Source organism: Pantherophis guttatus, chromosome 4 (genome assembly GCF_059756535.1).
Source record: "Pantherophis guttatus breed Tessera chromosome 4, ASM5975653v1, whole genome shotgun sequence".
Taxonomy (NCBI): Eukaryota; Metazoa; Chordata; class Lepidosauria; order Squamata; family Colubridae; genus Pantherophis; species Pantherophis guttatus.
In genome coordinates this window covers 141,328,437-141,341,635 of record NC_142066.1, presented here as the reverse complement: position 1 = coordinate 141,341,635, position 13,199 = coordinate 141,328,437, and positions in this window count along the sequence as shown.

Below are 13,199 nucleotides of genomic sequence, written 5' to 3'. Positions count from 1 at the left end.
TTAGAATTCAATTCTTGTTATGTTTGTTCGTTTATTTGTTTTGTTTTGTTTTTCACATTTCTAACCCATCCATTCCTCTCCTTGTGAAGTTAAAACAATCCAACACTCTTAGCAGTTTTGGGTTTGACTAGTCTAGAGAAAAGAAAGACTAGGAGTGATATGATAGCAGTATTCTAATATTTGAGGGGCTGCCAGAAAGAAGAGGGGACAACCTATTCTCCAAAGCATTAGAAGGCAAGACAAGATACACTGGATCAGTGATGGAATTTATTTATTTTTTTTACTACCAGTTCTGTGGACATGGCTTAGTGGGCGTGGTGTGGCTTGGAGGGCGTGGTGTGGCTTGGTGGACGTGGCTTGGTACACGTGGCAGGGGAAGGATACTGCAAAATCTCCATTTCCGCCCACTCCAGGGCAAGGATATTGCAAAATCTCCATTCCCATCCCACTCCAGGTGAAGGATACTGCAAAATCCCCATTCCCTCCCCATTCCTGGGGGAAGGATATTGCAAAATCTCCATTCCCACTCCACTCTGGGGCCAGCCAGTTCTCTAAACTACTCAAAATTTCCACTACCGGTTTTCCAGAACCTGTCAGAACCTGCTGAATTTCATCCCAGCACTGGATGGAAACTAATCAAGGAGAGAAGCAACTTAGAATCAAGGAGAAACTTCCTAACAGTGAGAACAATTAACCAGTGTAATACCTTGCCTTCAGAAGTTGTGGGTGCTTCATTATTGGAGGTTTTTAAGAAGAGACAGGATAGCCACTTGTCTCAAATTGTAGAGGGTCTCCTGCTTGAGCAGGGGGCTGGACTAGAAGACCTCCAAGGCCCTTCCAGCTCTATTCTAATTCTGATTCAATGTACAGTTCTAGAATAATGATAGCTGGAATTGGTAGAAAGTTTGTAATAACAGAATTTTAGCTGCCAAAAAAGTCAATGCTATCAAAAGGCTGCCTCAGAAGGAGAGTTTCAATATCTGTGAAATGATAGTATTGTAGCTTTATACTGCACTACTGAGACCACGCTTGGGATACTAGCAATAGCACTTAGCAATAGCACTTAGACTTATATACCGCTTTCAGTGCTTTCCAGCCCCCTCTAAGCAGTTTTATAGAGTCAGCATATTGTCCCCAACAATTTGGGTCCTCATTTTACCCACCTCAGAAGGATGGAAGGCTGAGTCAACCTTGAGCCTGGTGAGATTTGAACTACCAAATTGCAAGCAGCTGGCAGGCAACAGAAGTAGCTGAAGTACTGCATTCTAACCACTGCACCACCATGGCGCATTCTGATCAATTCTGTCACCATGATACAAAAAATATATTGAGACCGTAGGAAAAAGTGCCGTGAAGAGCAACAAAGATGAATAGGGGACTGGAACTAAACCATAATCAGTTAAGAGAAATAGGTATATATAATCTAACAGAGAGAGGTGTGACACAAGAGCAGTCTTCCAGTACTTGAAGGGCTGTCACAGAGAAGAGGGAGTAACTTATTCTACAAAGCAGCTGAGGACAGGAAAAACAAGTGGAGGATTCCTAAAGAGAGACCCAACTTAGAACTACAGAGAAATTTCCTGACAGTGAGAATAATTAATCAATGGAACAACTGGCCTCCAGAAGTTATGGGTGCTCCATCACTGGAAATGTTCAAGATGAGATTAGACAATCATTTGTCCATAATGCTATAGGATCTCTTGCTATGGGCAGAGGTTTAGACTAGACTAAAAGCCTCCAAAGTCACTTCCAACCTCTTGTTCTATGATATCTCCAAAATGTCCAGCCCAATTTAGTCAGATAGTTGAGTCCCATGAGAATAGGTTATGGTTGTTGTTCCATTGTCTTTTGTTATGGTTGTTGTTCCATTGTCTTTTGCTGAAATTTATTCTATTAATCATGAAAAATAAATACTTGTTTCTAAGCTTTCATTATAGTAGATGGGTGTAATAGAATTTCATAGTGAACAGACAATGAGTATCAAATAATCACGTACACCATTTCTTTTTTTTTTAGAAACAAACTTCTTTTTGTAAATTGGCAACATATGAGGATGTACATTATATAAGACCCCAAGTAAATTAAAATAGTCACCTGTCTTAGATTATGTTACTCAAGAGATTTTACTATTGACAGTAAACAGCTGAGCTCAATCTCTGGCTGCAGTGTGACATAACTCAGACTGTTGGAACACAAATATGTTTAATTCAGCCCAGTCCACCAGCAGTTTAAAGATACCATTACAATAAACTTTGGGCTGTCAGAATATTGCTCTTCTCCAATGATGTCTTTCATTAACCAAAAAAGTGGAACAGCAAAGTGTCTATTCTGATAGCTTTGACAAAGCACATATTTCACATCTGCTTCAAACAAGATGGCACGTATCACATGGCAGGGCCAACCTCATAGGACAATGGACAGAATACAATTAAATTAGAAATTTATAGACCAGTATAGACTATTTAATAATCATGGCAATCAGATAAAATGAGCTATCTTTGAACAGGTCAATCTGATGCCCATATGTTATCTATAGTATAATTATATTAAAACTCTGATACAGATATGACCTAATTCTTTTAATATAGGTTGAGCTGTGATGTTCTTGGTGCTCTCTGAAGTTAGTTGTTTGCTTGCAGACATTTCATAACTCAGATAGGTAACATTATCAGTGCAAGTGAGTATGGGGTTTCCCTGGCAGCTTTAGTAGGGGCATGATTTTCTGCTTCATAGTTCCTTGATTGGGGAAGTGTTTTCTGCTTGATTGTTTGCCTGTTGCTAATCCCTATTTATTTGGGAGTTGGTAGCTTTTTGCTTTCTTCTTAGGTTTTTTATTTTCTCTTTTGAATGGTGTATATTTCTACTTAAGCCTTCTATGTTTAGTTGCAGAATCTGGACCTAGGGTCCAATGTCAGCGAGTTCTTAAAAGAACTATTGTAATCTAGTTGCTGCCTCTGTAGATTTTGATCATGAGATCAATATCCAGTTCATCTGCCATGTGTGTATACTTTTAGCCTCTGTCTGGGGTTTACCATCATGGAGTAGTCTACACTTCATACCCATATGTATAATCATCCAATGCCATATGCTAAATTCATAAAATAAATAAATGGTGTGTAAATATGGTTTATTTCTATGTGTCTACTGTGTCTGATTTATCTGAATGTCAGATATTCCTTAGCATTTTTTAATTTAGCTTGGTCTAAGATCTGGATCTTTTGGTTTACTTAAGAAGTTTTGGAGGGCTTTAGTTAGTTTGTATGCTATAATGATGCCATATGGTTTTAATAGTCCACCAGTTGTTTCAGAGACATTTTTGATGTATGGTAATGTTGTCCTTTTCATAGCTTGTGTTGATTGTGCTTTAGTGGGTTGAGTTGTCAGGCACTTTTTGGTCAAGTTACATGGGGCCCATTTTGTTGAAAGATGTTGCCTAGGTGGTCTTTCTTCTTCTTCTGGTGTTCTGGATTGCTGCAGAGTATTTGTCCGAATAATATTCCTACACAGTTCCTCTTGTGAGAGGTTGGGTTTAGAAATGGTGCACTTTAGTGTCAGTTGTTTTTCAATAAATTTTATTTTCTAATTTCCCACTGTTTCCTCTGTTGGTGAGGATATCCAGGAAGCTAGTGTGTTGTTGTTTTCTTCCTCCCCTGTGAATTCCTTCAAAGAAATGTTATTCCTTTGAAGATGTTGTTGATAGTTTTATGTGCCTTTTCTAGTTTTCTTATTATGACAAAGGTATCACCTACACCAGATTCATACTTTTGGTGTCTGAGAGAGTTCTAGATGCTGCATTAGAGTCTCTGCTATGCATCATAAGAATAGCAATAGCAATAACATTTAGGCTTAAATACATCCCATAGTGTTTTATCACATTCTCTGGGCAGTTTACAATATAGAAGCATTATTTGCATATTGCCCCTAACTATCTGAATCCTTAATTTACTGACCACAGAAGAATGGAAGGCTGAGTCAACTTTGAGCTCTGTCAGGACCAAACTTTACACTGTGGGCAGAATTAGCCTGCAATCCTGGACATTAATCGCTGTGCCACCAGAATGGTGAATCCATGGATATTCCTTTGATTTGTTGAACTGTATGTATACCACACTCATATTCACTCACACTGATGATATTACCTAGTCACTAGTGGATACTGAAACAACTGCAAGCAAGCTCAGAGAGCATCAAGGAATCCACACAATCCATTTAGGAAATTAGGAAACTGTAAAGTTGGAGGAGGTACAGAAAGAAGTGGCCAAAATAATCAAGAAATATGTTTAGAACATATGGAACTGTTTGTTTAGGAGAGAGGGGGGGGGAAGGGGAGAGAGGGAGGTAAGGAAGACGGTGGAAGTAATTATAAATTAGTTTATTGAGAAAAGAGATTTTTAATAAATCAGTTTTCTTATGGGTGCTGCATGGTGAACCAGTTTGCAGTCCTCTAAAATTTCAGAATAGAGATCTGGAGTAAAGGAACAAAGATGTAAAGCTTAGTCTTGCTTTATCCTATGGCAACAGCTGTGAAATCTACTTTTCACACAGAAGGCACACAGTTTCATCTCAAATTATAGAATCATGGGGCAGTCCAATCACTTGTCCAAGGCAGGAGAAGTTATACCATCCTGGACAACAATGTCAAATCTTTTCTTAAAAACATCCAATGATGGACCCACAACTCAGAAAGGCAAGCTGTTCCAATGATTAATCATTCACATTAATCACATTGTTATAATCACTATATTATATTATAGTTTATATATTACATTTATATAAAATTAGGTCCTGTGAAGTATTCCAGCATTAATAAAATCATCCTATAAACAGTTCAAGTACTTAGAAAAATGCTACAAGTAAACTTTTAAAAAAGCAAATATAAAAACAATTTGTGCTAAGCAATGGATCTGCTTACTATGGTATTAAGCAAATTAGGCAATTAACTTACTGAACCACTCTGCAAGGAATACAAACATAGCACTAATACCCTTTAGTAGACTGCATAGCAATTCCTGAAATTGAGATGCCTGAAAGATGTTATACTCAGAAGAATTTAAAATTATTAGTTTTTCATTGGTTTGATGCCTGCAAACTCAAAGAATATGACTGGAAAAGGACAAAGGCAATGTTTTAGCAAATTTTGACTGCAATTTGAACTTCATTATGTCTCAACAATGTGCATAGGATAACAGCACTTATTCAGAAGTTTGAAAGAACAATTATAACTACATTTCAGTTAGTTCAAGTTGAATAAGAAAGAAACCTTACAACCTCAAAGTTTTAGGGATCAACAATTGTGAATCATAGTCCCGCATATCATAGTTATAGAATAGAATAGAGTAGAGTAGAGTAGAGTAGAGTAGAGTAGAGTAGAGTAGAGTAGAGTAGAATAGAATAGAATAGAATAGAATAGAATAGAATAGAATAGAATAGAATAGAATAGAATAGAATAGAATTTTTTATTGGCCAAGTGTGATTGGACACACAAGGAATTTGTCTTGGTGCATATGCTCTCAGTGTACATAAAAGAAAAGATACGTTCATCAAGAATCATAAGGTACAACACTTAATGATAGTCATAGGGTACAAATAAGCAATCAGGAAACAATATCAATATAAATCATAAAGATACAAGTAACAAAATTACAGTCATACAGTCATAAGTGGAAGGAGATGGGTGGTGGGAACGATGAGAAGATTAATAGTAGTGCAGACTTAGTAAATAGTTTAACAGTGTTGAGGGAATTATTTGTTTAGCAGAGTGATGGCATTTGGGAAAAAATGTTCTTGTGTCTAGTTGTTCAGGTGTGCAGTGCTCTAGAGGAGGGTAGGAGTTGAAACAATTTATGTCCAGGATGCAAGGGGTCTGTAAATATTTTCACAGTCCTCTTTTTGATTCGTGCAGTATACAGGTCCTCAATGGAAGGCAGGTTGGTAGCAATTGTTTTTTCTGCAGTTCTAATTATCCTCTGAAGTCTGTGTCTGTCTTGTTGGGGTGCAGATGACAGACTCAATAATTCCTCTGTAGAACTGTATCAGCAGCTCCTTGGGCAGTTTGAGCTTTCTGAATTGGCACAGAAAGAACATTCTTTGTTGTGCTTTTTTGATGATGTTTTTTATGTTAGTTGTCCATTTTGGATCTTGCGATATGTAGAACCTAGAAATTTGAAGGTCTCTACTATTGATACTATGTTGTCTAGTATTGTGAGAGGTGGAAGAGTTTCTCCTAAAGTCTACCACTATTTGTACGGTTTTGAGTGTGTTCAGTTCCAGATTGTTCCGGTCACACCACGAGGCTAGTTGTTCAACCTCCCATCTGTATGCAGATTCATCATTGTCTTGAATGAGACCGATCACTGTTGTGTCATCTGCAAAATTCAATAGTTTAACAGATGAATTGTTAGAGATGCAGTCATTGGTATACAGAGAGAAGTGGGGAGAGCACACAGCCTGGGGGGGGGGGGTTGTGCTAATTATACAGGTATCTGATGCGATTCTGCTTAGCTTCACCTGCTGCTTCCTGTTTGTTAGGAAGCTTATGATCCACTTGCAAGTGTGTTCAGGTACCTATAGCTGGTTTAGCTTAGTTAGAAGTGTGTCTGGAATGATGGTATTGAATGCTGAATTAAAGTCTACAAAGAGGACCCTTGCATAGGTCTTTGGAGATTCAAGATGTTGTAGGATGTAGTGCAAAGCCATATTAACAGCATCATCTGTCGATCTATTTGCTCAGTATGCAAATTGCAAGGGATCTAACATGATGGTTTTCAAGTGGGCTTCTTCGGCACTGGAATGATAGTAGAGCGTTTGAAGCAAGAAGGAACATAGCACATCTCTAGTGATTTATTGAAGATACGGGTGAAGATGGGGGCCAATTGGTCAGCACAGATTTTTAAGCAAGAAGGAGTTATCTTGTCTGAACCTGGAGCTTTTCCTGGCTTTTGTCGGTGAAATAGGTCTTGCACTTCCTTTTCTGTGATCACTAGGGGTTGTGAACCCAATGGGATGGGGTCAGTTGTAGGAGACTTGGCTGTTGTTGGTGTGTCTGAGATGGGGGTCGTGGAGATAGGTGGCTGTAGTTTTCTTTCAAACCTGCAGTAAAACACCTTTTATGGGTTACGTACAATATATTGCAAATACTTAGGAATTATCACCAGGAGAACCCACAATAGCACCCACAAGATAGCTTATCTGTGTCAAAATGCAGCACAGTCCCTGCCATGAACTCATGATGCCTAGATAGACAGCAAACATTTTTTAAAAAATAATTAAATGTACAGTGAATAGATATTATTCAACTAACTCTGAAGACGTTTGTGACTTAAACCTTATTTATTTATTCTAGATTGATTCAAAACATAGTGACTTTTTACAGAAATATTAATGTTAAGCAATTTAAAATCACTAAATAAATAATCATAAGAGGTATAGTATTAATCCAAATAGTCTCCTTTCTTTTCTAGTATCAAATTATTTCTGTATCCTTAATTTCAAAAAGCTTTGCATTAATAAATAAGGGATATCAGTTATGACAGGATGTAAAGTTTTCAGAGTTGGAGGATTGAGATATTGACAGGCCATCCTTCTTCCAGCAAGACAATGAGATATTAATGGGAATTTCAAATATTACTAACACTGATATTAATAATTATAGCCATAGTGGTCCATGAACAAGTCCAAAATCAATAGACAAGATTCAGCTTCAGGAGAGAACTGTTAATAGCTGCTTCTGAAGCATGACTTGAAATTAAAATCCACCAAAAAGGAAAAAGTGGCTGTAGTAATGATGCTACTGACAATCCTGTATAGGATTCCATGGAGAGCCATTCAAATGTCCCAAAACAAGTTCATTAGCAATTGGTGACCCAGCAGGGTGTCTAAGTGGCAACAAAGTCAAGTGATATTTTATTAGAAATAGATGCTGCTCTGCATTTGCACAACCTTCTAGAAAAGGATTCAATCTACCCCGTAAGACCTGGTCAATCTTCAATAGGTTTAGGACTCAACATGGGAGATGCACTAGTTTTCTTCATTTATGGGGGAAGCTCTCCTCTTTGGGATGTAGTTGAGGTGCTCCAAAGGAAACAATGCAACATATTGTGGAACAGTGTTGTTTGAGCACATATCAGGGAAACCCAAGAGATTTTTTAGTATGCAACTCCATCATTCAGAAGAGGTTGCAGAAATTGGGTTTGTCTAGTCTAGTAGAAAGAAGGATGGGGGAGGACACACATGATTGCAGTGTTACAATATTTGAGGGGCTGCCATAAAGAAGAAGGGGTTGTAGGAAGTCAGCATCCACCCCTCTCCTAGAAGAACGAAATATTTTGAGGAATATTTTTTAAAAAGGCAGAATATTATATTTTCCCAAAGGAGGAAATGGAGAAACATGTTTTTTAGAGGCAGGGAACTCAGTCTTTCTTAATAGCCCCAGCAGGTACTGAGGAGGCAGCTTTTAGAAGTGCAGATTTGGTAGTCCATTCAAGACAGGAAATTTTGAAACTCCCTGCAGCAAAGTCTGAATAAAATGGTAGGATTAGCCCTCACTCAAGACCCAAACCAGGACAAAGCCATTAAGCCACAATAGGAATTGCCTAACACCCTTTCAGAATACAAGCCTCTTCATTGCACCATCTCAAAGCAGTCCAAACGTCAACCAAACCTGGAAGCTCAGACACCTAGGGTTTGCATTTCCTCTTTTGCCTATAGAGCCAACTTTGGCCCATACATAACCCCTACATGACCACATGAATCTGACAACAGCCAATAGAATACATGTTCTTGCACAGCTACAGGAAGCTCAAATACAAAACCCAGAGAAGGTATTTTAAAAAGCCCATTCTCAACTCCATTTTGTCAGCTGCCCAGAACCACAAACCCTTTTCATCAATAAATGGACCCACTTTCCAATCAGCGTCCAGCCTCCATTTTGTGCCTTTCTCCCAGCTTGGAACTGAACCACATGGATATTTTTTCCCACAGAGTCAACTTATTTTCCAAAGCACCCAGAAGCAAGACAAGAAGCAATGGATGGAAATTAACCAAGGAAAGAAGCAACTTATAACTAAGGAGAAATTTCCTGACAGGAAGAACAACCAGTGGAACAGCTTGCCTTCAAAAGTTGTGGGTGCTCCAGCACAATATATATAGTCTACCTTTGAATTTGTAAATAGAGTAAATAGTTTAATATTTGCTCATTGAGAATGTAATTGCAATGTACTTTTTAACATTTTGCTATATGGCGAATGAATGAATAAATGAATGAATGAATGAATGAATGAACGAACTTAATATTTGGCTCCATCCCTAGGAAGAGATTTCAGTACTGAGAGTTTGTATTCCATTTTTTTAATTTCAAGTCCACACATAGGATATTTTTCATACTAACAACTGTTCAGACAACCTGTTTTATGGTTTGGGGAAAATGATATATAGGCAAACCTCAGCTCCCTTTTAGAACAATACTATTTTCCATTTACGTTTCTAGTTTCCTGTTTGTACATTCTGGTCAGACCAGTCTCGTATTAAGCTAAAGTGAGGAGAGTACAGGATTTGTAATCATCCTTAAAATGTTTCTTGGCCAGAAAATGCTCCCAATTTATATGATGCATTACCCATGCTATGTTCTAAAACACCGTGCTGGCCTACACACATAATTTATGCAAATTACAACCATATACAAATCCTATTCCTTGCATCCTGAACGATTCCTTGACCTTTTCCCCCCCTCTGTTGGTTTCTCTTAGCAAAAACATAGCTGCAACCTTCTTATCACCTCTTTTAACAGCATTTCCCTAATCCTTAGGCAGCATGTAAATCCTTTTCCTTTCTTTGAAAATGTTTTCCATATTACATCCTGCTTTCAGAGCTGTATTTCAAAGTGTCATTTTAATCCTTTCTATTTTAGTGATAACCTGGAATATTGTCCTCGTCTTAGGCATTCCAATCACATGCTGCTGTGCTGCATATGAAGCTTTCGAAGAGGAACAAATGCTTTGGCAAAATGAACTCTGAACTCCGGTGACATCAAAATTCTCACTGTGGATATATTGAATACAGCCTGAAAAGCTTAACTTAAGTTCATTAGTAACACATTTACATTATAGAATTTGCACTGGATTGCTTTTCAAATAAGAAGTTGGAGTTGGAAGAAGAGGGAGAAGAAGGAAAGAAGGCTAAGACATGAGCTAAGAACAGATGTTAAAAGCCCACCCAAAATAATTTGATATTTTGTGGGATACTACAAACAATATAAATACCATTATAATAACTATCCATGGGATATTGATTGATATGGCATTCCCTTGATTTGACATATCTGAATACACTCAGGTCATGATAACCCCTATAAAAGTTAATGTGCATTTTCCTTTTTAAATACCACTTTTATACTGGAGAACTAGTACCTGCAGTGAAATTGCTTTTAAAAAGTGAGCTTAATGCCCTTTTAAAATATTCTAAGAGTAGAAAATGAGATTATTCTTGATTGCTAGGAAATGAGAATTTGAAAAAAAAAATAATCTGATGTTATTTATAAATTATTTTTTAAATTTTATTAAAACTGATCAAATTATAAAATACCAATGAAAATAAAAAAATAGAGGGGAAAGAGGGGATGGGAAAGAAAAAAGCATAGGGTAAGGAGAAAGGAAAGCATTGACTTCCAGCTCCTTTTAACATATTAACATTACAGCCTCAACATTTTATTTTTACATACTTCATATTTAAATGCTTAGATGGAGAAAGCCAGTTTGATTCAGTGGTTGAAGCATCAGGTAAGAAACTGGAAACCATGTGTTCAAGTCCAGCTTAGCCATTAAAGCCAGCTGGAAGTATCAATCAGTCATTTTCTCTCAGCCCAACCCACCTCACAATGTTGGTGTTGTGGGAAAAGTAAGAAAATGAAGGAGTGGTAGATATGTTCTCTGCCTTGAGCTGTTTAAATAAAAAAAAAGAAGATGAAATTTAAATTAAATACTAATAAAAAATATGTCCTATTCATTTCCATAACAACAAACTTGTCAAATCATCAAAACTCAAAGTCAAAGTTCCATTTTTTTACCGTCTCAAAAACAAAATTCATAAGCAGTTTCCAAGTAGAAACAGTTTGATGTATTATTTTCTTTGAGTATAGCAATTAATTTAACCATTTTTGCTCTTTCTATTGGTTTTTTTCCATCATTCATCCATTGTGGGAATTAAAATATCTTTCCATTTTTGTGTTCTCAACATTTATTTATTTATTTATTTATTTATTTATTTATTTATTTATTTATTTATTTATTTATCAGCAAAGCTCCAGATTTTTTTCAAGCTCTTTGTCAATTAAGCCTAAACAAAAAGTTTCTGATTTAATTTTTATATTCATTTTAATATTCTGTTAAAATATTAATCTTACCCTAGCATTTCTTTGTTTTGTCACAAATGCATGAAAGATAGCAAAAAGTTTCTTCTTTGTATTTACATTTCCAACATACATTTAAAAAAATTCTGTACCTCTTTGATAATCTATCGAGTGTTAAATACCAACAGTACATCATTTTATAAAAATGGATACATATATGTACCCATTAAAAATCTCCTTGTTCAGTGGCATGTAATTTTGAATGATCACTGAACAAATGGTCACTGAACAAGGACCATTTGTATTTAAATGCTTACAATTTGCATTCTTACAACCTTTACATACATCAATGTGTGTGTTGCAATATTTTCAGGATCAGACTCAATAAAGATAATAGGAGTTAGAGCTTTAAATATATTTCTTTTTAATTATGATAGGCATTCTATATTCACTGAATATTCAAGGTAGAAGCGACGAGAATGGTGAGGGTGGCTCCTTATATATACAAGGGGTGGAGCTAGGAATGGGAGTGGTAAGTTATGAATACATTAAAGTCCAAAGAATAAGTTAACCTCTGATGTTCCATATATACATTATTTACACATTGGAGAATAAGGCATTTACATCTGACAAATCCCCCTCTAAATGCCGGTTCGTTACACAACACCAATTACATTCTGATTCAGGACAATATAATACATATAATTTAGAAGTTAAATATTTGTGTTGTTTAGAAGGTAAGGGTTTTGTTAATATGTCAGCTAATTGTTCAGAAGTATCGCAATGTATTGCTTTAATGAATCCGTCTTGAGACAGTTGTCTCACATGCTTAAACTTTATATCAATATGCCTGGACCTTTGTCCAATTGCATCGGATCTGGATATTTCAATGGCCGCTTTATTGTCTTCATGCATAATAAATGGTAAGGTGGGTTTCTTCCAAACATCAGTGATCAGATCATTGAACCATACAAGGTTATTTGCAGCTTTGGACAAACAAACATATTCCGCTTCTGTAGTAGAAGTGGCTACTAGTTCTTGTTTACCAGTATACCAGTAAACTGGACAATCATTCAATAGAAAAACATAACCAGAAGTACTCTTTCTGCATGATGTATCACCAGCCCAATCTGCATCAGCATAACAAGTAATTTTTGGTTCTCTGTCATTATTGGGTTCCAACATTAAACAAAAATCTAATGTACCCTTCAGATATCTTAGAATTCTTTTGACAGCTTCCCAATGATACAAGGTTGGTTTACTAACATATCTTGACAATAGATTGAGAGGTAATGCAATATCTGGCCTAGTCCAATTAGATATATAAAGGAGTGAACCTATAACTGATCTGTAAAATGTGTTGTCTTTAAACTCAGGGGAAGATTCATCAGTGTTTCTAAGAAAATCAGTTTGCATAGGGGTGTCACAGGTTTTAGCATTATTTAAGTTACATTTGTTTAGGAGTTCGATGATTTTATCTTTCTGTGTAAGTTTGAATCCCCTTTTAGTTTTGTTAATTTGCACACCAAGGTATTTATTCACTTTACCCAGAGATTTCAGTGAGAAGTGTTCATTTAACTTATTTACAAAGATTTCCCTGCTCTCTTTATGCTTTCCAATGTATAAAATATCGTCCACGTAAATTAATACAAATTCAATATGATCATTACTCTTTTTTACAAAGAAACAGTTATCAGCAGTGGTGGCGTTGAAATCCATGGTCTTAAGTACTTTTACCAAGCAATCGTACCATCTTTTGCCGGATTGCTTTAATCCGTACAGACTCTTATTTAATAACCAAATTTCGTTCTTATTAGTGTATTGACTGTGTGGTGCTCTTACATATATTTCCTTATCT